The sequence below is a fragment of the Lactuca saligna genome, chromosome 4 (assembly GCF_052625555.1).
Source record: "Lactuca saligna cultivar CGN05327 chromosome 4, ASM5262555v1, whole genome shotgun sequence".
Taxonomy (NCBI): domain Eukaryota; kingdom Viridiplantae; phylum Streptophyta; class Magnoliopsida; order Asterales; family Asteraceae; genus Lactuca; species Lactuca saligna.
In genome coordinates this window covers 257,771,229-257,777,565 of record NC_136420.1, presented here as the reverse complement: position 1 = coordinate 257,777,565, position 6,337 = coordinate 257,771,229, and positions in this window count along the sequence as shown.

Here is a 6,337-nt window from a genome sequence, read left to right as displayed (position 1 = left end):
ATATGTAAGTTTTTAGAGGTACAGAATACTCCTATAGTATTCTAATGTTAACGTTATTGTGGTAGTGTTGGTAAGTTTTAGACTTGTTGTAACACCACAACCAAGCTTAGGCACATGCTAGTCACTCCTAGGAAAACGTAGTTGATCAGGCTACATCCCCCTAAATGTGACTATATGTCTCTAAACCCAATCGTGCTATCCAACAATCATAATACTTTTGTTTTGTTCTAGGATGATACTGACTTCTGTGTTTTATAGTGATGTGTGTATATATATATACTTAGTTAAATCCTTTAGATACTTAACAGTATATATTCTTGGTCAGAGTGTTTTAGTCCCGAAGTGTTTATAGTTCGTATATATTTTATAGGTTGATATACTTGATTCACTATAAAAATTGCTCTGATACCAATCTGTCACACCCCAAAACCGATAACGGCGGAATACGTTTCGGGGTGGACGACGTAGTGTACAGTATCATCACAATTGTATAATAGTAAAAGCAAGAAACATACAACCATTTCATTTACATAGTAAGTGTATTTACAAGTGTGTTTTGTAATGTTTGACAAACACCAAAAGTAAACAAAAATAAGAGATGGGTCATGCATACTCCATCTTCTCCAAAAATGCTGCAGCTGTACCTGTCTATCTTTGACCTGAAGATACAAGTTATTTTGAAAAGAATATCAGCATAAAGCTGGTGAGTTCATAAGAGTTTAGTGTGAGTACTTGTATATAAAAAGCATTAGAATCATTAGTATGAAAACTAAAGTTTGTAATCATAAGTAGTGGTAAAACCTAGAAAATCCTATATTTTCCAGAACTGTATAGTAAATGAAAATCTTTAAGAAATATGTTGTTTCTATCTTTGAAAGCCATTTATCGTAGAAGTGTAATACTGACTCACCATTAAGTAAGGCAATATAGTGAGTTATTCTTGGAGTGCATAATAGTGGTGCAGCATCCTTTAGTATTAGATACTTATTTACTTCGGGATATTACTTCATCTTTCTTTTAGTATTTTAGTGCGGTTATAGTGTCTTTCTTGTATGTTACCAATAGTGTGAGTAATAGCGGACCCTCATGACCTTCCCTATCATGCATAGTGTAGTAGAGTAAAGGCATCCCTGGACCTCAGCGGCTCAAACTGAAGTTATCAGTCGGGATGTAATAGCGTCTGCCCCGTATAGATCTATACATATAGTGTCGTCTTCCTATCGGAAAACTTCGGGCGTAGTGTGTAGCGTATAGAGTATCTCGTAGTGGATTAATGAATTATCTCATGATTAGTACATTCTCTTGTATTATAGTGTAGTAGTCTTTTGTATAACTTGTATTGTATTCTCTTATTAGTGTAATGCTTCATAATAGAGAGAATTATAGTAGTGTAGAGTAGTAGTTAAAACAAGGGATAGAGTCCTTAACTATACCTATTATAGTTAAATTAGTGTGTGTGGTTCTAGTCAGGTTAGTGATTTAGGCATCTAATGAAATAAGAAGTACTCGTAATCCGTACTAATATACAAGATATATAACTAAGAAATCAATGACATTCGGACGGATAACCACTACCCAAAGCCCACAATCAAACAAGAAACAGGAAATAAGGCGAGCTATCGGTCCTAAGTCCTTCAAGTCTTACTTATATAAATATATTAGTGTGGTTACATTTTTATAAGGAGTTTTATTAAACAAAAGTGTTGTACAAAAGAACATTTAAAGCTTGTTTGTTTATCCAAGATAGTTTTGAAAACAATTGATTTATTTATAAAGCATAGTGATAAATCACATGTGATTTGAACTACAGGTTGTGAATCACATGTGATTAATTCTGTAATATGAAAAATTGTCTTGTATAACTTTTCATAAACATGTATATTCAACTTGTATCTACCCCCTAAAACATATAAAACATTTGAAAGGTTCATTAAAGGGGTATGAACTCACCTGAAATCGTGTAAATCGGGTGAATCGGGTAAATCGGGTAAGAGTGTCGGCTGAGCGTTTTGTTCCAAATAATGACTTGTACACCTTTAGGACCCTAATGTCATATGACAATATGTGTTTTACAATAAATTAATCATTTTATGCTTTCCGTTTAAGTATTGAGGCATTCTAGCATCAATTCGGTGTTTTAGGGCCTAGAAGGGGTTCCCGGGAGTGGTTTAAGGCTAAGAAGGATTTACGGAAAGGTCCATGAGCTCACTCACTTGGAGTTTATGGCCCAAAGGCCACTCCTTGGGAGTTTACGGCCGTAAGCCTCCTAGGCTTGGCCGTAAGCTCATGTGGTCTTCCAAATTGCATGATTTGGGCCTTATTTCACTTCCTTACTTTAATGGTATGTGTCTTGGACCAATATGGAGGGGTTAAACTCTTGTTTTGTGACATTTTGGGGAGTTTACGGCCAAGACTTGTTCTTGGGCCGTAAACTCCATTAAATCCTTCAAGATGGATGTTTAAATGGTACAACATGTTCCCATTCACCTTAGGTAAATTCTAGAAGGCCTTATAATGAGTTTTGGGACAATTTGGCATGAAATTTGGGGAGTTTACAGCCCAAGAATATCCTTGGCCGTAAACTCTTCATTTGGCCTCAAAATGGGAAGTTTAATGGTACAACACACATCCAAAGGCCTTAGCTAATTTCCTTACATGCATTTGAGGGGTTTTGGGACTTGTTTGACACAAAAACATGGGTGTTTACGGCCCAAGCTTAGCCTTGGCCGTAAAATCCTCTTTTTGCCATCAAATGATGTTGTTTGATGCACTTAAGCCTGTTGGAATAGTGTCTAAGGCTATAACTATATTCGGTGGTGCATGTTCCTTTTGGGTTGCCTTCACCATAGCAACTTGAAGGATGATTTGTTAAGAGAGAGTAAATATTATAAGGAATAATATTTAGCTATTTGATTAATATAAGTCATAAATTAATTGGTATTAATTTGGTGACTTAAAGAGATTAATTAAATAAGAGGGTATAAACTGTCAATTGTTTGATAGTTAGACTTTAGACTATAAATCCATTAGGATGGACTTTGGACGGTTTCTAAGAGCTTTAGGATAGCTCAAAATAGTCCATAAGGATATCTATGGAATGGATTTGGATAGCCTTAAGTGAAGATTATCCAATTAGGGTTTAGGGTGAAACCCTTAAGGAGTCTAAAGGTATAAATAGGCCCTTGGGGTGTGGAATTCGGGTACAACCTTTCAGAACCTAAAGCAAGGAACCTCTAGCCGAATTCCATCCCCTCTCCTCTCTCCTAAATCATCTTGCTTGCTATTGGTGTTTGTAAGCCATTAGAGGAGTGACAATTGTGACTCTAGAAGCTCCAAGACAAGAAGATCAACAAGGAACTCAAAGGTATGATTCTAGATCTGTTTTAATGTTGTTGTTTAACCTAATTAGCCATTAGAAGTCTTGGATTCAAAAGCATGTTTGATAGAAAGCCTAGATCCAAGCAATAGGGTTTTGCATGCGCACATAGGAAAGTTCTTATGGCTAAAACCCAACAGTGGTATCAGAGCCTAGATTGGTTTTCTACAAATTGTTGCTTGAATAACTGAAACAAACCTGCAAAATTCGATTTTTTGGTTTTGAGTCACTGACTCGGCGAGTTCCAAGGTGGACTCGGCGAGTAGGCCTGACTCGGCGAGTCCCCTTGTGCACTCGGCGAGTCCAAGCGTCAGGAAGGGCCAGATTCGGGATTTCTTTGTGTTTATCTTATCCAAACCTTCCATAAACTAATTAGATCAATATGAATCTGATTTCTTGATAAATATAAGTGTTATCTTGATCTAGTTAAAGGTAATTATCAACTAATTAAATATTTAGTTTCTTTATATGATAATTAATTAATTGTTTTAATTATTTTTGGTAATTATCTTCAAAGAAATCAAGATAAATCAAATAAAGATAATTAGAATATTAAATTGTTAATTGGAATTATTTGTTATTTGATCCTCCATGTTTTTAAATGTTTAAAACCTACCCTATAGTTTTGAAATTTATATTTGTGATTAAAAGCTTTAATTTAGACAACTTAAATTTCAAACCCTAGATTTTAAAAGGTTATATATATATATATCTATAACTAAATGCTAGTCTTATCGTTAGTAGGCCTCATTCACGAAGCCGATCTATAAGATGCGTATAAGTTTGCAGCCTATAAAATGGCGCTTAATGGGTGTACACTCACACCCACCGCTTGCTTGATTGGTGGAGGGTCGTTAGTCGAACGGGTAGGATAGGGCAACCTCATCCTCTCATTAAAAGTATAATAAGAAATACGAAGTAACTAAATCTTTTTTTAAATTTCCCAATCTTAGTTACTTTAGGAAAAGTGAATTGATGCAATCCCATGAAATTACACTTTGCACCTTGCTAAGATGTTAGTGGAGCGTGTGTGGTTTACCGGCACACTAATTGGTTCTAAGCGAAGGTGGCGAAGGGTGATTCATTGTTTATCATAGTTCGATGGAGCGTGTGTGGTTTACCGGCACATCAAATAAGTGATCGTAACAATGAAGGCACCATGTAAATTTGCATGGTAATTCACACCCGCTTTGTGATCCTCGGCATCCCAGTCACAAACAAGAGGGGCATATCGAGATTTAAACATGCCATTGAATAGTTCAATGAATCTCATCCGAACCTAGGAATTCTCAAAAACACTTAGGACCAAAAGTTTAAGTTTTGTGATGGAGAATTAGTGAATCGTCATTCACTTACCTTCAATTTATTTGCATGTTGGATTACGGCATCCCTTTTCTAGTATGTAAATGTTATTGTTGGATCCTAGCCCTAATTTTTCTTATTGGGTGATAATTAGGGATTCTTGTTCTAATCTATCTTTGTCCTTTCTATAGATGTCAAACGCAAACAACGTTGCTGCTAGTTCTTTCACATTGATGAGCCTTTGCCAAAAGGTCACCTTCGATGGAACGAACTTTGGCGAATGGATAAGATACATTCGCACCATTGCTCTCTATGAGGATAAAGAGTATGTCCTCGACGAGAAGCTCGAGAAAATCAACCCCGAAATTGCTACTCCCGCTGAAATCACCGCCTTTGAAACCCATGAGCGAGATGCGACGAAAGTACATTGCATCATGATCGCCACCATGAACTCCGAGTTCCAAAAGTCCTACGAGGACATGTATCCATACGAGATGCATCAAGACTTGTTGGAGAGGTACCACCAAAACGCGAGACAAGAGCGTTACGAGATCTTCACCAACATGATTTCCGCTAAGATGGGTCATGGAGAATCTCTTACCGTGCACTTGCAAAAGATGCAAAGGTATGTCGACCGTCTTCGCAAGTTAAACGTTGACTTCGGCGAAGACTTGGCGATCGACATGGTGCTTCACTCTTTGCCTCCGATGTACAATCAATTTAGGATGACCTACCACATGAACAAAGAGGAGGTCACTCTAAGTAAGCTCCAAGGTCTCTTGAGGGTTGCTGAGAGCAATTTCAAGGACAAGTCTGTTGCACCAACTCCCAATCCGTCTGCTGCTCCTGTCTTGGCAATTGGTCAAGGGAAGGGAAAGAAGAGGAAAGCTTCTTCAAATAACTATCGAAAGGTGAAAGCCCGAGATGGTTCCTCTTCTAGTGGGACAAAAGTTGATCCCTCTAAGCCCTACTCTAACCCGAAGGAGGCAGAGTGCCACCACTGCCACAAGATAGGACATTGGAAGAGAAGCTGCCCGGATTACCTGCAAGCCATCAAGGAAGGAAAGATCAAGCCATCTTTCGCAGGTATATATGCAATAAAATCTAACGATTCTAATCATGCTATTTCTTGGGTTCTTGACACCGGTTGTGGTTATCACATTTGTTCTAATGTGCAGGGACTAAAAGGAAGTAGGGATGTGGAGCAAGGAAGGATCAATCTAATCATGGGGAACAGAAGATCGTCGCCTGTGACCAAGATTGGAGTGTATTCTTTGGTGCTTAAGAATAGTTTAGTTTTAGATTTGAACAATTGTTGCTATTCGCCAGAAATGGCTAGAAACATCATTTCATTTCATGGTTTATATAGACAAGGTTTTAGATTTTCTTTTAATAATGAGAATGGTTCTATTTTGGCTTATCTAAATGGTGTCTTTTTATTTTGAAGCTATACCATGTAATGGAATATATGAAACTGTTATGATTGTTGATAACTTAGGAAATGATGTTTTGAATATTGATTCTTCCACTAGTATGGATAAAGCATCCTTGTGGCATTGTCGTCTTGGACATGTCAACAAGAAACGCATAGCCCAACTCCAAAAGGATGGAGTGTTGGAGTCATTCGACCTTAGGGAAGATGACACATGCGAATCTTGT